This window comes from Narcine bancroftii, chromosome 3, assembly GCF_036971445.1.
Source record: "Narcine bancroftii isolate sNarBan1 chromosome 3, sNarBan1.hap1, whole genome shotgun sequence".
NCBI lineage: Eukaryota > Metazoa > Chordata > Chondrichthyes > Torpediniformes > Narcinidae > Narcine > Narcine bancroftii.
Genome location: NC_091471.1, coordinates 141,495,926 through 141,515,223, shown reverse-complemented (window position 1 = coordinate 141,515,223; position 19,298 = coordinate 141,495,926). Strand labels below are relative to the sequence as shown.

The window sequence follows — 19,298 nt, the reverse complement described above, 5'->3', positions numbered from 1 at the left end:
CCCACAGCCACCTCCAGCTCCTTAAGAATTCTCTTAGCAACTTGTTACTGGCCTCCAAGTAGTCAGGTATAGAGGGTACAGATAAAAATGGCTGTTGCTTTTTCCAAGATGTAGCATGCATGAATGTTGTGTCGGAAGAGAAAGGTTCAGTGGGTTCAAAGAATAGCGGGTCTGGACACAGGCTGAATGCAGAAATAAACTTTATTGAAACATGTATAAGAAGGGGATCACAACAAGGATAGCACATCAAAGTATTCTCAGTCACACAACACAGTGCAACCAATCACATTGGACTTAAAAACTACCCATACCAGTAACTGGTCACACTCTTACCAGCACTGTACAACTCAATAACATTGGACTAAACACTACCGATACTAGCAGCTGTTTATACAAACTTATCATAACCAAGGACCACAATACGCTACCCGCTACTATTCATGTCTAACAGGTGTTAGGTCTGCTTTGTTCATGAATGAGTGAGACAAACACCAGACTGAGTCGAAATCAGGGTTCTTTGTTCTTTATTACCGGATTGTAACACTTGCAACTAACAATGTTAGTCGGAGAATGCATTCTGCCGTTATCAGCAAAATGGTGATTTTTTATACCCTTGGATACGTGCTTAGAACATCATCATATCATTACTTGTCCAATGACTAAAACTGTTGCTATCCTTTCCCTGCTAGCTTCCTGCCTCTCAATCCATCAATGTCTCTCTTATCTTGTAAGTACAAGGATGCATTCACATCTTGTTACAGCCCTGCACAGGGTAACTCCTTACACATTCCCATCTCATGATGTTTTACCTTACACAGGGCACGGCTCAGATGCAATCTACAACTACAACAATATACAAGAGCCCTGATCCCTATGTAATGCTCACCTTACCAGCAACTCCTCCAGCATTAACCTGCAGAGTTCGTATCAGAGCCGAAGAGCAAAAGAGGCCGAGCTACTGCACAAGGTGGGCTTTAAAGTACAGTAAGCTGAAGGGTCTGGATTAGGTAATCACTAGGTGTGAAACAATGGGTGGACAAAGTGCAACCTTGATTGGCAGATGATGCAATGTTCATCTATGTTCCAGATGGAGAGATCAATCCATATTCCCACCAGATTCCAAACAGAAAGGCCACATGGCTCTCCACAATCCACACTACAATGAACTACCACCGACACAGATCCCGTCTTCATGGAAAGTTCACACTGTACCATGATTTCAGTTTTTAGCTCAAAATTTCTGTTTGATTCTTTTGATTCCACTTTGAGTTAAATGTTGTACTTACAAAATTTGCATGAAAAACCAATATTACATTGTGACAGAGTATATAGATATGTTTTGGGAGATAAATTGAGAAAGGTTTGTTAGAGTGGGTTACATGCAAACACTTTAAACAGATCTTATTTGAAATACTGGAATTTTGCTCATGCTAGACATATTGGCTCCACAGCTTTTGCAAGAGCTTTGAAGAGTGCTCAAGAGACTTCACTAATTGTTGTTTACAAAAGGCAACAGATGAAAGATCTTGTTGGAGCCACAGATTGTCTGGAGATGTTCTAAGAGGATCATGTGATTTTTCAAGCAGAGAGAGTCAAACGGGCTTTCTCTGAGAGAGACACACACAAACACACACACACAGATCATTTCTACAGTGTTACAGCCAGCAACAGAAGCTGGGACTAGAAGAGGACAAGCTGGCAAGCCCGTGGAAAGCCCCATTTGGAAGACGGCCTGGTCAAAGCCCTTGTGGTTTATGCAAGAGGAGAGAACTGGCTGTCTAATGTTTCATTTGGAAAAGAGAAACAAAAAGGAACTCTGTGGTGACCTGAAAGAAAGTGGTTATCATCTGGAGAACCCTGATGGGGCAAGTTTCGTCAGTAAGACACTGGAGTGGCTGATTAAAAAGGAATCAGTTGTGGATGTCCTGGAACAACAAATCTCTCTGAAAACTGACAAGAACCTTCCTGAGCGGTAACCATTTACCTTTCAAGCACCAAAGCCTGTTGAACTTTATAAATGTTAAATTCTGTGCACAGTATAAGAATTGCCTACAACCAGTGAACTTGGAGGAATGAGAAGTGAGCCCAAGAGCTTTTCTAAACTTACACATACATACATGGGTGCTTAGAATTAAGAAGGGGGTTGTTAGGTTAGTTAAGTTAAAGTGGGATCCTGTTTTCATATTTAAAGATCATGAAAAGCAATTTTTGTTTGTAACCATTTGTCTTGGTGAGTATCTATTGTTGCTGGGTTTTGGGGTCCTCTGGGCTCATAACAACATTGCCCTGGCATTATGACTGAACGTGACATCTATACCAGCACTAAATCACAACTCAGCCTTGAGTATTTGAATCTGAGATGCTTTTCTTACTTCCTACTTTCTGTTTAGTGACTTCTGTAATCTGATTTTTTTTAAACCAAGTTTCCTTCAACAAATAGATGTTCTCTGCCCTCTCTTTGAAATGAGCTTATATGTTGCCATTTGGATTAAGGGGAAGCTTGAAGATCAGTACTCCGCATTCAAAACAAAGTGAACCCCTCGGTCACTGCTAACAACTGATGTCACTTTAAGTCTGCTGTCGCAACAGGATCGAGTTCCTTGCATCAAGGCTACAGTAGTACTGGACCCAACCTGGTGTACTTTAGGCTCAGTAGAAATGAAAAATTTGGGCTCAGCTGCTGCACTTACTATGAACTCGGGCAAGTGCCATTTGTTCTTCATGTTTACTCTCTGTATTTTATATTGTCTAAGACACTTTGGTCTTCATTTGTTAATAAAAATGTTTTATGTGGAAGATGAACAAGCATAAATTAATTTTATCTTGTACACCCTAGGTATGTATGTGGTAGAATCTTTCACAGGTTCATGTAAACTACCATTCTAAAAATTGCCCAGCATAATTTCACATAATTTTGCCATGACATCTCAAATTAATTTTCCAGTGATTAGAATATTATAATTTCCACTTCATACATAATGAAATTACATTTAACAATGATATATGAAAAGGATTTTTTGGAGATGACAATCATTAAACTGGGGAATGACATTCTCAGTAAAAGAATAATTTAAACTGTCATTAAGTTACATTGCAGTGTCTTGTGCAAGTTTTATTGTTTATTAATCATTTTAAGGTTGCCCAAATTTCTGAGACCCAAGAGTTAACTGGAATCCTTCATCCTGTGAGTTGTGAATATTTTTAAGCCAAGATTCAAGGTATTTGGAGTTGCAGTTAACTAGGTGTGATGATGAATTGATTTGTATCTAGATTTTCTTGAAGTTACACTGGTCAATTTTTATAACTTAATGTACAATATACAAATATTTGGATGCATCACTTCAATAATGGAATATTCAAATACCAAACTGATTGTCACAACCATAAAATGTTAAGTGTGAATCAATAGCTGTAATGGTTGATGATTATAACCTTGCTGTTGATGCCCTGTTTAGCCATCCAATCTTTACAGATAGTTCTGAGTTCAAAGACGAAGCATTTCAAATTCATTAGAATCTACAAGAAATTAGCTAAGGTTTGCCAACAGGTTCAAAAATTAATTCTCCAGCGCTTGTGAATTCAAATGTGAGCAATGACAGTGCAACACATCAGTTATTGATTTATCCTACGGCTGGCATGCCCCTTCTCTCTATCCTCACCGTGAGTCTGCCACAACCACACATGCTAATGTCCCTGCCTCCCCTCCCCCCTCTCATCCTACATTTTCCCCTACCATGTTGACTTACTCTATTTCTTTTTCATTTTTCGTTTGTATATTGTGAGTATAATTTATGCCGAGAGGTACTGATAGTCAAACAAATGAAATAATGTTTGTCTGAGCAGTAATGTAAGGCATGCAGCATTAATAAATAATTTTTTTACCCCCTCTGGCCAGTGCACATCATATAAACACTGTAATTTTTGTTTTTGATGACTCTTTAGCTTTTGTTTATTGTGCGTAGATGACCCCCAAAGAAATTAAAAAGGTAACGATGGTTTACCGAAAAATTAGGATTGGATTAAGTGATTAGAGGAGTAGAATAGGGATTGGATGAAGTGATTAGAGGAGTAGAATAGGGATTGGATGACGTGATTCGAAGAGTAGAATAGGGATTGGATGACATGATTAGAGGAGTAGAATAGGGATTGGATGAAGTGATTAGAGGAGTAGAATAGGGATTGGATGACGTGATTCGAAGAGCAGAATAGGGATTGGATGACATGATTAGAGGAGTAGAATAGGGATTGGATGAAGTGATTAGAGGAGTAGAATAGGGATTGGATGACGTGATTAGAGGAGTAGAATAGGGATTGGATGACATGATTAGAGGAGTAGAATAGGGATTGGATGACGTGATTAGAGGAGTAGAATAGCTTTCTCCTCTTGATTAAAAGATGAAACTTAATTCCAACAGTAAAGGTTGTAAACAATATTTGTTGAGATGCTTTGTCATGTTTGTGAAACTGCAAATGTGAATATAAGGTAATATGCCTTTTTAAAATTCATTGTGCATTGAGGATCAGTTCTATTCACCAATAACGTTAGGCTAACCAAATAGACAGAAACTTTTTGAGGGTTTGCATAAGCAGCAACTGTTATAGTAATTGATATTTGTGTAGATTTTATTCAAATTAAATTATTGAGGATGTAAGAGGAAAAGTCTTTGATTAAGCTCTTCAAATGGGCTCTATTTAATGAAAGTAATTAAAATGAGAGTCTGAAAAGGAAAGACTTTGTATCCTGATGATTTGCCCTATTATTACTCTTTAATTAAAATAAAACTGCATATTTTTCATTCTGTTTTTTAGCATTAACTTGGTGCATATAATTCTGATCCACATAATACTGTGCCCTTTTAGATACTAGAATGGTATTAATAAACGAATTAGCTTCTGTGAGCGCTGATACTTTATTCTGTCAGGGGATTAGTATAATGGACTGTTAGTAGGATTGCATTTTGAAGCTACACAGATTACCTCATCGCATTAGTGGACATAAAATGGAGTACTTGATGCATCTTTCCAGGCTCTTACAATTACAGCAGTTGGGGAATAACTTAAAAGGATCCACAGTTTCATCTTTCTCCAGGGATGGACAGAATCCACAGGGAAGGGTAAATTATACTGTAAGGAAAACTGGGCATGATATTTAAGCCATCTTTGTTTACAATAAATGTACTCTTGTTTTTCTAGTTCATTGTGAACATTGTTAGCTAAATACCTCCTTCCAAAGACAATTTTTAAAGGTACTTATTCATTTCAGTGCACTCCTGCTTAAGCCTTGCCTTTATTTTTCAATATGCAATTTTGCAGTAAAAGCACTTGGCCAACATTGTACTCGGCATATTGTGAACTGAGCCACATGTTGGAAATAAACTCTGGTTCTGTCTGTTGGGAAACCAAACAATGGAAGTGAGGTATATTGTCCTGACACTTGAATTCTAAATTAACTCAGCTGTACTAAACCCAGCGGTGACATAAAACCATTTCCCAAAGTCTATGGACCAATGAGGAAAAAAAGTCACCTGCTTGCAATTATTGCTTAATAACTTGTTGGAGTGTGTGTGTCCAATTCTGTGTATATGTGGGTGTTTTTTTTTTCATTGGTAGTGGCTGGATTCAATTTAGCTGTGGAAAGGTGAAACATTTGATTGTCTTAGATATTTCCTTAATTGCATTAATTTCACTATTCAGCAAGAATCCATTGGTAATCTATGCAAACTGATTGTTTAGTCCAAACAGAAGTGGATTGGATTAAAATGCAAGTACCACACGGGTGCCCTGAAAGCACAAACCCACCGTCCTCCAGATATGAAGGACATAAAGTGGAAGATTATGTAAGCAGGGATGTCTGATCTGCTTTCCTGTATAGTCATTTTGAGATGCCAGACTACATTATTCAAGAAATTTGTTTGGGGGTGGGGGGCATCTGGGCATTCCTTGCAATCCCGAACTGCTATTGTAAATCACACTATTGAATCATTACCATTCCTCTAGTGAAGGTACTGCCATTGAACCTTTGACAGGAAATTCTATGGGGTTAGAGCCAGCAATGATGAAGAACGGGTGAAATATTTCCAATCCAGGATGGAGAGGATTATGCAGATTGTATTGGTCACTTGCATCTGAATTTCTTGTCTTCCATAGTGATAGAGTTTATGGGTTAAGGAGATGCTGTTTGAGTAAATCTGATGAGTAATTATATTGCACTTCGTAAATGTTGCATACTGCAGCTATTTTATGCTAGTGGTGAAGTAAATAAATATTTATGTTGGTGGATGAGTACCAATCAAATGGGCTGCTTTGTTTTGGACCATGTCAAGCCTCTTTGGTTTTTGGAATTGCATTAATCCAGGCAATCACTCTTGTAACTTGTGCCTTGCTCATGAAAGGATTTGACATGCCAGGGGATGAAATTACGTGCTGCAGGATGTGATGTCTTCTACAGCCACACTATTTATTTAGCTGGTCCTGTTGAATTACTGATGAAGCAAACATTTGGAAAGGTAGCACCATAAAATGTTAGGAGTAAGTGGTCAGACTCTTCTGTTGGAGATGGTCCTTGTTGCCACCATGGTGAAAAATATGCCCTGTATGTAACATCCGCATGTGGATTGTCTTATTTGTTGCAGAATTGCAAATAGATTGGAACATTGTGCAATTATCTGGCAATATCCTTTACTTCCAGCATAATTATTGGAGGAGCTGAAGAAGTTGGCTTTGGAAGAAATTGGCTTTGGAAGACTGCCCTGAGAAAGTCATGTTCTGAGACTGGGGGTGATTGGCCTTCAACGCCCACAATCATCTTACTTTGTTCTTGCTGTGAATCCAACTTTTGGGGTTTGTCTCCTTGATGCCTATTAACAATTTTGCCATGGTTCCTTCATGCCGATTTAGATAAACGCTGACTTGATGTCAAAGGTTGTCCTTTCCTCATAGTATTCAACTGATTGGTCCATTGGTCCATGTCTGGACCAAGGCTGCAATGAAACCTGGACTTGACATTAGTGAATAGGTTATTGGTGAAAAGGGCCACTTGATGACATTGGCAATGACGTCTTCGACACAAACTAATCCAGTTAACTCAAAATGAAGTACAAGGGCATTCTTTATGACTTTGTATAAGAAGGCAAACATATTCTTTAAGTTCACTGCAAATCATTTTTGTTCATTGTCACGTTCCAGAATAGAATTGTGAGGATTTCAGGATTGACTGCTATCTGTTGCATTCTTAAATGAAAGTTACGTGAACTGGAGTATCACAGCAAAATTATTGACGGTTAACTGAGGCACAAAGAACAATAGATGCTTGAGGATTGGTAAGAACTACTAATGCTGGAAATCTGAGATAAATACATAAATTGCTAAAAGCGCTCACCAGATCAGGTGCAAAACTGTAATGCATGTGTGTATGTCTTCAAAGACTCTTACTTCTGACAAAAGGCCCTCTACCTTAAATGTCAATTATTTCTCATTCCACAGACGCCAGTGGCTGATCGTCTCCAATATGTTTTGGTTTTACTGAATGTCAGTGTTCTTCTGAAAATTCCAAATTCAAGTTCCAGACTGAAGTGCTAGATAAAGTTGCTTTTAGAAGTCCTGACGTCGATATGCAATTTCACTTTGCTTTTCTGGCCTTGTTCTCTGTTCTGACAACTTGGTTAAGTTGCAGTAATGCAGCATGGTTAAACCTTTAAAAAACTCATTACATTTGAGAGTTCCAAAATAAGTTGCTTTCTGCAAAACAATGAAAACTCAACTCCCTCCTCCAGATGATCAAGCTTCTCTAAATGTAACTTAGAAAAACCACGCAAAACACAGTAATTATGCTTTAAGGTTATTTTGGGATATTTTTAAGAATTTAAATTGTGTCACATTACTCACAATGCAAAATGAAGTCAGACGTTTATAAGTCATCTAGATTCGATGTTCTGAACTTGGTGAGCTTGCATTTCATTTTTCTTCATTTATAATCCATTCACTTTTTAAGCCTGCCTTTCTCCCAAATCAAGAATTGAAATTAGTTTAAAGATATTTGCAGACTAGTGATTTTATTTCTTTTTTGCATCTTCTGGAATAAAGCTGCACCTTGTGAAGTTCAGATCTGTGGGTATTAATTAATTTTAAATTGATGCCCATAAGATCATTGATTCACCCAGGAAATTTTTAAAAAAAATATAGATTTACATACCTTGATATTGATCTTGATATTTGTGCCTTTTTCCAAGATTTTAATAATGTCCTTGTCTTTCTCACTACTTTCTCTGTTGCTTTTAAAAAATGTTTTCTCTGGTCCATTTTGGTTTCTAAAGCTTGTGGCCATCTTGCCATGAGACCTAATTGTAGTCAGCCATGTGAGTTGATGTGGCAGAGTGAAGTGTTCAGATGAATAACTTAGAATCTTTGAAAATAAAATGCTTAAATGGATACATAGGAACCTGCTCAGATTTTTAGCTAACATTAAATTAAAGAATGTTTTATTATTGCAAAGAATTTGTGTGTGAGCACCTTATTGGAGTTGAGGGGGTGGATGCCTGGTGAGTTGCAAGAAAGGAATCTTCTCTTGTAATATGTCGTCTGTCTCTTTAACTTCCAATTTGATTCAATGCTAAAGGACCTCTTTCCTTGTTTGTTTTGTTTCGGCTATTTGCTTCCAGAATTGTGCACGTTGTCCATGCAATTTGGATGGAAAGCAAAGCTATCTGTTAGCTCAGTATAAAGTTCACCAGCTGTATTTAGGGGGGCACAGAGGGTGTGAGAGTTAAGTGGTGACTGGAAAATGTAAGAAATCCCTTTGGACTTTGCCTGCTTTTCCAGTGGTTGCTTTGTAATGCTTGTTTTTATTGATTGGCTAGAAAGGCACTGAAAGAGGTGGGGCTCTTTGTGCTGCTTCAGTACTATGCACTCTCACTGGAGACTTTTTGAGGCTACAGGAGGTCTGTTCCTTGCTCAGAGGATAAAGAAGTTTTGATGGTCTAAGGTAGCTTTTATAAGCAATCTTTCTGCATTGAGCAGAAAATCTTTTTGCAGTCATTTTGTACCCCAGGTAGGAGAACATTTTATAATGGTAAGATCTTGTGCATTAATGCTAAATTTAAAAATGTCCATTGATTTTTTTAAAATTACTGTTTTGATTTGGAAATGCACTCGTGTATAGAGTTTAGTGCCTTGTATTTCAAAAATCAAAGTTTCATACACAAGGATATGTAGGAAAAATGGCATTTTTAGACTTTATGTCCACTCTGTATTTGCATATATGTTTGGTCATAACTTGTGACAAAATTATATGCAAAAGTTCTAAGGAAATACAGATTTATTGAAGAGCTGATGTATGGTAATGAATGAAAGAAAATTACCTTTTTTTTGTTTGTGATCGTATCAATACTTTCAAAATCCCTCCTCTTCTGTGTAGCCTCATCTCCATATTAGTCTTCTCCTTCTGCCCTTCAGTTTCAATTTCCTACCTGGTGTGCAGGTTTTTTTTTCATGGTTTGTGCCAATGTTTGAGTTTGAGATTTGCATTACTTTTGCTTGATCGAAAACTCTCTACAGTCAATAGAATGCTTTGTGTAGAAAATACTGCAATCCATTTTGTGTTTCGCCAGTTTTCACAAATATGGTAATTAGCTTTGTTGTTTTCATTTGAGGAATAAATAGTGGGCCAAAGATCGAGAAGAAATTGACAGCTATTCTGTGAATAATAACTTGATATTCCTCAAAACCATATGAGAGGAGATAGAACCCAGATTTCTCACCAGAAAGGCAGTATTTCATATGATCCAGCTCTTCCCTTAGTGGCACTCTGAACAGTCAGCCTAGATTGTTTTGCTCATCGGCCATGCTTTGGAATTTCCTTCTGAAGTACCCTGATACCTTTGTATTTTCCCCTTTATAACCTAACACTTTGACCAAGCTATTTCTGATCTGTCGTAATGTTTAGTTATGTCCTTTTTTTTTCGTTAATGCAGTTGCAAAATGTTATAATCCATTTAAATTTGATAGAGCTAAATGTATCCCTAGATCTATTATGTTGCAGAATCTTGAACCTCTAAGAGCTCTGATGCAGAATAGTTAGGTAATTTTCTTCAGAAAAATAAACGCTGTATTAGGATTGATTTCCAGAGGAATGGAATTGAAAAGCAGAAGTATTATATTCAACTTTGATTAGACCACAATTTTTTTTCATTTAGAATCCTGAAAATTGTTCCAGGATTCAAATTAGAATATATATGCAGATCATTGTAGAAGACTAAAGTAAAATTCAAAAGGAAAGGTTCTTGAAGAAATGTTGAACGGACTTCTCTGCAACAGGGTGTTTGGGGAAGGATTTCATGGAATCAATGTAGAAGATGTTTCCACTTGCACTTGAAACAAGAACTAGAGTTCATTAGATATGAAATTGTCACTAATATACAAAGTGGGAATTCAGCTGAAAGTTCTTTTATCTTAGAAATTCACGACCACATGGAGCGGTTGAGACAGATGGCCTCAATAGCAACAAGGATTGTTGCTGTGAAAAGAATAGAAACGGTCTATTTATTAGGTTGGAAGGAGAAAGGAAGCTCATGAGACATAAAATATAAACCCATGTGAACCTATTGGACTGAATGACTTTTTTTCCTCAATGGTTAATATATAATTGTGTAATAAAAATATCTTTACAGTACAAGTTGCAAAGTGCACCTGAACCTTCCAGTGGAAGGACAGTTGTTTATAATTGACCTTCCAGGAACTTGCATTATTGCAGGGTGGCAAATAAATCCATCAAATTTAAAGATGGATAGTTATTTTACAATATGTTTTTACCTGCTTAGTATGGAATTGCATTAAAGACTTGCTGTTACAAATAATTTCCATGTGTCTCATTTCCCTAGGCTTCCCACATCCTTAGTATTTAAACACTGGATCTTTCCATACCGAGGCTGGAATATTCTGTAAATATCATTTCATTTCTAATTCCTTTCTGGTTTAATCTCTCACTTTTCTATGCAATCTCTTCCTTTTTATTTTGCATTGCATTAACATGGCTTAATATTAAATTCCAAAAAAACTGGATGCTAAAACAAAACGTGTAACTTCTCCACGGATGCTGATAGAATGTTTTGTTCCCATTTCCAGCACGTAGATCATCTTTTCAAAGTGCACTTATTACAGATAAAGCCATCTACTACATGATCCCACCACAAGACATATTTTCCCCTCTCCACCTTCCATAGGCACCGCTCCTTCCATGACTCCCTCGTCCACTCCTCCCTTTCCACCAATCACCCCCTTGGCACCTCCCCCTCTGACAGCAAGAAATGCTACAAATTATGTTCACACCTCCTCCCTCACCATCATTCAGGGCCACAAACAGTCCTTCCAAGTGAAACAACACTTGTGACTGCAGGGGTCATCAACTGCAGCCAGTGCTCCTGTTGTGGCCTCTATATTGCAGAGACTGGACACAGACTGGGAGAATACTTCATTCCGCACCTTTGTTCCATCTGCTACTATAGTCTGGATCTCCCACTGGCCACCCATTTCAATTGCCTGATGTCTGTCCGTGGTCGGAGAGGACGGATTTCCAATAGAATTCTACAAAACATTTAAAGACTTATTAATTCCGCCCCTCCTGGATGTAATTAACCAGATTGATGAAACACAAAGCTTACCAGATTCATGTCTTCTTCTTTGGCTTGGCTTCGCGGACGAAGATTTATGGAGGGGGTAAAAAGTCCACGTCAGCTGCAGGCTCGTTTGTGGCTGACAAGTCCGATGCGGGACAGGCAGACACGATTGCAGCGGTTGCAGGGGAAAATTGGTTGGTTGGGGTTGGGTGTTGGGTTTTTCCTCCTTTGCCTTTTGTCAGTGAGGTAGGCTCTGCGGTCTTCTTCAAAGGAGGTTGCTGCCCGCCAGATTCATGTAAAACAGCAATAATTACAGTAATACTAAAGCAAGGGAAAGATCCACTCTTACCAGCGTCATATAGACCAATATCTTTACTAAACACAGATTATAAGATAATAGCTAAACTATTAGCAAACAGATTAGCAGAGCATGTACCGAAAATGATAAATTTAGACCAAACTGGATTTATCAAAAAAAGACACACAACAGACAATATTTGTAAATTTATTAACTTAATTCATGCAGTAGAAGGAAATAAAGCACCTACAGTAGCAGTTACTTTAGACCCAGAGAAGGCCTTTGACAGAGTAGAATGGAATTATTTGTTCAAAGTATTGCAAAAATTCAGTTTACCGGAGAAGTATATTAATTGGATTAAAGCATTATATAAGGGACCGTTAGCGAAAGTGACAATAAATGGACATGTATCAAAGCAATTTAACTTAAGCAGGTCAACGCGGCAGGGGTGCCCACTATCACCTTTATTGTTTGCGTTAGCTATAGAACCACTAGCAGAATTGATAAGAATAGATAATAATATAAAAGGAATAAAAATAAAAGACAAGGAATATAAAATCAGTCTATTTGCGGATGATGTTATAGTGTACTTAACAGAACCAGAACTATCAATAAAAGAATTATATAAGAAATTGAAGGAATATGGAGAAGTGTCGGGTTACAAGATAAACGTAAATAAAAGTGAAGCAATGCCTATGAATAATGCGGATTTCTCAAAATTTAAGAAGGAATCTCCATTTAGATGGCAAATGCAGGCAATAAGATATCTAGGTGTACAAATAAACAAAAATCTCGGCCAACTATATAAACTCAATTATTATCCACTAATGAAAAAATTACAGGACGATTTAGAGCATTGGAAAGATTTACCACTAACACTAATAGGAAGGATAAACTGTATTAAAATGAACATTTTTCCAAGGATATTATATTTATTTCAGGCATTGCCAATACAACTGACAGAAAAATTCTTCAAGGAGTTAAAGAAAATAATAAGGAAATTTTTATGGAGAGGGGGGAAACTGAGGATAGCACTAGATAAATTAACAGAATGGTATAAACAAGGAGGCTTACAACTGCCAAACTTTAAAAATTATTATAGAGCCGCACAATTAAGATACCTATCAGATTTTTATCAAACAAGGGAAAAACCAGACTGGACGAGATTAGAATTAGATAAAATAGGGGAAAAGATACCTGAACACATATTATATAAATGGGATGAAAAATTGGTACAACATAGAAGTTCTCCAGTATTACATTATCTCCTCAATATTTGGAAGAAGATTCATGTAGAAAGAAATAAAGCAAATTATCAATTACCAAAACTAATATTGACGCAAAACAAGTTACTCCCTTTTACAATAGATAACCTTTCCTTTAGAGAATGGGAAAAAAAAGGGATTAAAAGAATAGAAAATTGTTTTTCAGGAAATAGATCCTTATCCTTTGAACAAATGAAAGATAAGTACAATATAACTGGAGATACAGCGCTGGCATATTACCAATTGAGATCCTACTTGAAGGATAAATTAGGAAGCAGTTTGAGTTTGCCAGAGGGAAGTAACCTTGAATATGTGATTACAGATACAATGATAATCAAAAGATTTATAACAAATATGTATATTAAACTGCAAGAAAAGGAGAATGAGGAAACAAATGGTAAAACTAAGCAAAAATGGGAACAAGATTTAAATATAAAGATAAAAAAGGAAACATGGGAGAAATTATGTTCTGGAACGATGAGAAATACAATAAATACGAGGCTACGTATGATACAATATAACTGGATACACAGACTATACATTACACCTCAAAAGTTAAATAAATGGGACCCAACAGTATCTGATAGATGTTTTCGATGTAAAAAAGAAATGGGAACAACAATTCATGCAATCTGGACATGTGAGAAAGTAGAAAAATTTTGGGAAGATCTCAACCAGATATTAAATAAAATAACAGAAAACAATATACCAAAGAATCCAGAGATTTTTCTCCTAAGTAACATAAAAAACAAAGAATTTGGAATTGATTTGGAGGATGCACAAAAAAGATTTGTTAAGATAGCTCTAGCCGTAGCAAAAAAATGTATTATGTCAACCTGGAAATTGGAAGATAATTTGAAAATACAACAATGGTATATAGAAATGAATAAATGTATTCCATTAGAAAAAATAGCATATAGTTTAAGAAATAATATTGAAATATTTGAACAAATATGGGAGCCTTACATTAAATACAATAGCGAAAACCTACCGGGAACAATCATTACCTAAGTTGATGGAAGGAGAAGGAAAGAAAAGAATGGACTCAGTAGATTTCTGGTGTTTTTTTTTTGTTGAGTGACAACATTGTCTGACTGGTTTAATGTATCCTAGATTGTATACCTTAAATGGATGAGAGGGGGGGTTGGGGGGGGTGGGTTGGGAGGAGTGGGGGGGGTGAGAAAATGTCACTGTATATGTGTGAAAAGGAAAACGTGTGTATCATGGCTAATGTGATTTATGTTGTGAAAAATAAAAAATTATAAAAATAATGTCTGTCCGTGATCTACACTACTGCCAGAGTGAGATCACCTATAAATTGGAGGAATAACTCCTCATACCTGGGCATCCCGCAGCCAGATGGCATTCACATAGAATTCTCCAGTTTCTGTAAGTGGCCGCCCATCTCTCTTCTTCCCCTTTCCCTATTTCTCCTGTCCTCTTGCTCTGTCTTTCTCTCTTTCCCTTTCCTATGCCTCCTTTCCTGCAGTTGAGTGAAACATGAAAGTTTTCAGATGCTGTGATTGTAGAAAAAACACACCAAAATGGTGGAGGAACTTGGTTGGCCAAAGATATATTGTCGACATTTAAGGCCTGAGGCTTTCTTCAATAAGCCAGAAGCAGGAAATCTCTGAATTCCGACATATTCTGGCTGGGGTAGGAATCCAGATCAACAAAAGGTGTTAATTGGATATGATCAGGGATGAGGTAAGAATTTATCATGTTTGTGCGAAAGCAGATAGGGAAAGGCGATGGGGGAAGAAGTGAGGGGGGGATAGGGTTTAATCAAAGCCAGAGAAGTCAATATTAATGCTCCTACAGACTACCCTCAGCTTGATGCGCAGGTAGCAGCAGACCTTCACTCTCTCATTACCACAGCTCCGTATCTCATTCGCCACGATCTGCCATGGGCCTCTCCTATACTACACCCTCTGTGGGATCCACGCATTCACCCGCCAATTCTACATACATCTGGTATCCATCAAGGATCGGAATTTCGTGTCCCTGGAGGCTGCCACCTTGATGACCCATGCAGGTCTCCACTCTGGCCCTGATGGTTTACAGGACTGAGCTCCTGACGCGGGTCTCTACCTTGGCCCTGGTGACCTACAAGATCGAGCCTTTGACATGAAATTTCACCCTGAACTTGACAACCTACAGAGCAGAGCTTTGGATGTGGGTTTCCACCATGGCCCCTGCGACAATCAGGACTGAGCCTCCGTCGTGAGCTTCCACCCTGGCTCCAGGAGCATACGAGCCTCTCTCTCTCCACCCTCTGAATTTCCCAATCTTCCCCTCCCTCCCTTGGACCCTTCCTACTCTCCACCTCTCGATCCACCCCCATCCTCCTCCCCTCCCCAACAAACCATCCCATTGAATCTCCTCGTAATCCCTGCCTGGTCTTCTAATCTCCTCTGACCTTCCCCTCTCGGAGACTGAACTCTCTGTCCTCAGTAAAGGCCTCACCTTCGCCCACACCTCAATGTGTTCCGCTCACGCCATGATGCTGAACTCTTCTTCTGTCGGCTCTGTCTCCATGCAAACTTTCACAACCACAAATCTCCCCCACCCCCCCACTACAGATCCCTTCTCCCACTTTAAACCTTCCTCCTCTCTTGGACACCTGGTTCTGCTCTCCTGCATGCTTCAGGCCTTTATATTTCCAATTGTTGCCATGACATCAACCCTATCAACTTCACTACTCCCCTCCTTCTAATTTCACCCCCCTCCCACCCTTCGGAACACCCGGCCCTCCACTCTCTCCATACCAATCTGAACCTCATCATCAAACCCACAGATAAGGATGGCACTGTTGTGGTTTGGTGCATTGACCTCTATCGGACGACAACTCCCAGACACCCCCTCTTACTTGCACCTCAATGGGACCCCACCAAAACTCATTAAACCACTGTATCATGCTCCATCTCAGAACTCATCACTTTTGGTCACCTCCCTGGCATCGCCTCCAACCTTAATGTTTTCCAATTCCGCACCACCCTTTTTTTTTTTACCTCCTACATAAACCCAATTGACCCGGCAGACCCATCGTGTCCACCAAATTGGTATCTCCTTACCTCAACTCTGCTTTGTCCCCCATGGTACAGTCCCTCCCCACCTACATCCGGGACATTTCACACACCCTCCATCTCTTCAACAACTTCCAGTTCCCTGAACTCTTTTTCCCTCATTTTACCATGGACATTCAATCCCTACATATCTCCATCCCCCATAATCAAAGCCCTTCATTGCTTTCTGGAGAATAGAACCAACCAGTCCCCTTTCAGCACCATCCTCCTCCAGCTGGCAGAACTTGTCACTTCCCACTTTCTCCAATTCAAAGGTGTAGCCATGGTACCTGCATGGGCCCCAGCTATGCCTGCCTTTTGGCTATGTGGAGCAATCCATGCTACAAGGCTCCACAGGCAAGGCCCCTCAACTCTTCCTCCGCTACATCGACGACTACTTTAGTGCTGCCTCATGTACCCACGATGAGCTCATTGACCATCCACTTTGCTGCCAACTTCACCATGACCTCAAATCCACTTAGTCCATCTCTAGCAACACTTTCTCTTTTCTCGATCTCTCTGTCTCCATCTCAGGAGACAAACTCTCAACAGACATCTTCTATAAACCCACCAACACCCACAGCTACTTCTTCTACACCTCTTTACTTCCGCCCCCCCCGTTCCCTGTAAGGATTCCATTCCATTCTCCTAATTCCTCCATCTCTGTCGCATGAGTACCCAGAATGAGGACTTCCATGCCAGATCTTCAGAAATGCCCCCCTCCTTCTTCAAACAACATGGCTTTCCCTCTACCGCTATTAGCTCGGTACTCACCCACATGTCGTCCACTACCCACCCATCTGCCCTGGCCCCCTCCGCCCCCATGAATAACAAGGGACATGATTCCTCTTGCCCTCACCTACCACCCCACCAGCCTCCACATCCAATATATCCTCCTCTGCCATTTCCACAGCTAGACACATATTCCCCTCTCTTCCATTTCCACAGCTAGACACATATTCCCCTCTCTTCCTTGTGTAGGGACCACTCCCTCTGTGACTCCCTTGTCCACTCCTCCCTCCCCACCAATTGTCTCCTTGGAACCTACCCCTATAACTGCAGTAGATTCTCTACATGTCCACACCTCCTGTCTCAGTATCATTTGGGGTCCCAAAAGTCCTTACAAGTGATGCAAGATTTCATTTGTGAATCTGCAGGGGTTATCTGCTGCATCCAGTATCCCTGGTGTAGTCCCCTATATATTGGAGAGACTGGACGCAGACTGGGAGATCACTTTGTAGAGCACCTCGACTCTGTCCGTCACAATAACGTGGATCTTCTAGTAGCCACCCATTTCAATTCTCCATCCCATTCCCTTGCCGACATGTCTGTCAATGGTCTCATGCACTGCCAAACTGAGACCATCCGCAGATTGGAGGAGCAACACCTTATCTTCTGACTGGGCACCCTCCAAGCAGATGGCATTAACATCAAGTTATCAGGCTTTTGTTAACGCTCCCTCACTTCTTTGTCTCCCTTCTGTTTCCTTTGGCACAAACATGATATGTTTTTAACTGATCACTTATCATATCAATCTTTCTTTTGTTGGTCTGGATTCCTCCCCCAGCCAGCATTGACTAAATTCTGAGATTTCCTGCTTCTGGCTTATTCAACTTATTTTTTGAAGAATGGCTCAGGCCTGAAATGTTAGCAATATATCAGGAAGAGTTTCTCCAGCATTTCAGCACGTCTTTCTCTGATGAAGACTTACCTTTCCTATTCATATCCAATCATCACCTTTTGTTTGTTGGCCCATGCTTCTTCCCCACCCTCTCTCCAGCCTTTCCTCCATTCTAACTTCTCCCCAGCCTTTTTATAACATTCAACATAAATAAAATAGAACCTGGCTTCTCACCATATTTGATTCTATCCAAATATAACTGAGAATTGTTAAAGACTAATTTCTTTGAATAATATGAACAGTTTGAAATCTCATTAAAATAAAGAGATTTGCCATTCAGTTAACCTGGTGTTTGTGTAGCAATGGCATTTTGGGAATTGATCCTGAAGTAAACCCTGCAAATATTTAGTACAGTATAATATATGCATCATGTCTGTTAACTATAAATTTTATGCTGAATGATGCTGTATGCATGTAACTACATCCTTTTTGTAAATGTATAATATTGATTTGAATCTGCACAAATCTGCTATTGTAAAATCAATTCACATGTGTGATGACGAGGCAAAGCTGCCAATTCAGCATCATTTTACAGAATTGCTTTTTAAAGATTTAAATTTAACTGAGTGGTTCTGGTGGACATGAGCTACAGTGTTTAAAGGACAGCTAGAATACAGGTTCTTTTTTGCAAGAATGGTAAAGTTACCTTTTAGAAAATGCATAAATTTAAAAGGAAAGTATTGATCTGTAAACTGAGAATATTTTGACTTGAGTGTGGTATCTCTCAGCTGACCTCTTTCATTCTTGAGCCTCATTCCCAGGTTTAATAGGCTGGGCCTGATCCTGTTGCTTCATCGGTCAGTTGAACATTGTCATATTGTTTTTGTTTTGTGAAAAAGCTTTTCCAGACAAACATCTTTGACCACAAGTTCATCAGACAGTGGTCAATATGGAACATCCAACAGACTCTGAGAGACAAGCTATCGATTGACCTGATGGGGTGGTTCCTTGAGTAGACTGTCCAGGTCATTTGACCAACCCTTTTGCAGACTGTGCTCGTGCTAAGAGTGTGTGGAGTAGGTTACCAGTATCGTTGTCATGGTTTAGCCCCAGCATGGCAAAGGGCTGTGGTTTACAGGCTGTTCCTGGGGATATATACAGATATCCAGAAATGCTGGAAGAGTAACTTGGTTAAAAACTGTCTTTAGATTGCCTGAAATATGGCCTTCCAGTACGTATCAGTGAAAGAATGCTGTCGACTAGCAATTTCCAGGCTGCAGGAAAATATGCTGAGGTATTTCTGGGAAAGGACCACTGTCTATAGCAGTGGTTTTCAAACATGGTTCTTTCTACTCACAGACCATCCTAAGTAATCCATATGGCATAGGTGCTCAGTGATTAGTAAGGGATTGCTTGAGGTGGTCTGTGAGTGGAAAGAAA

General features: G+C 39.1%; 2 protein-coding genes across 5 annotated transcripts in view; both read left to right on the top strand.

Moving 5' to 3' along the window:
* Positions 1-902, top strand: part of usp38 (ubiquitin specific peptidase 38) — a 163,107-nt gene extending 162,205 nt beyond the window's left edge. The window contains exon 13 of the transcript XR_011353758.1: positions 819-902. The gene's annotated coding sequence lies outside the window, so the exon portion shown is untranslated. The remainder of the gene's footprint in view (positions 1-818) is intronic.
* The window catches only part of gab1 (GRB2-associated binding protein 1), a 262,884-nt gene that overhangs the window by 84,822 nt on the left and 158,764 nt on the right, over positions 1-19,298 (top strand). The window lies entirely within an intron of this gene.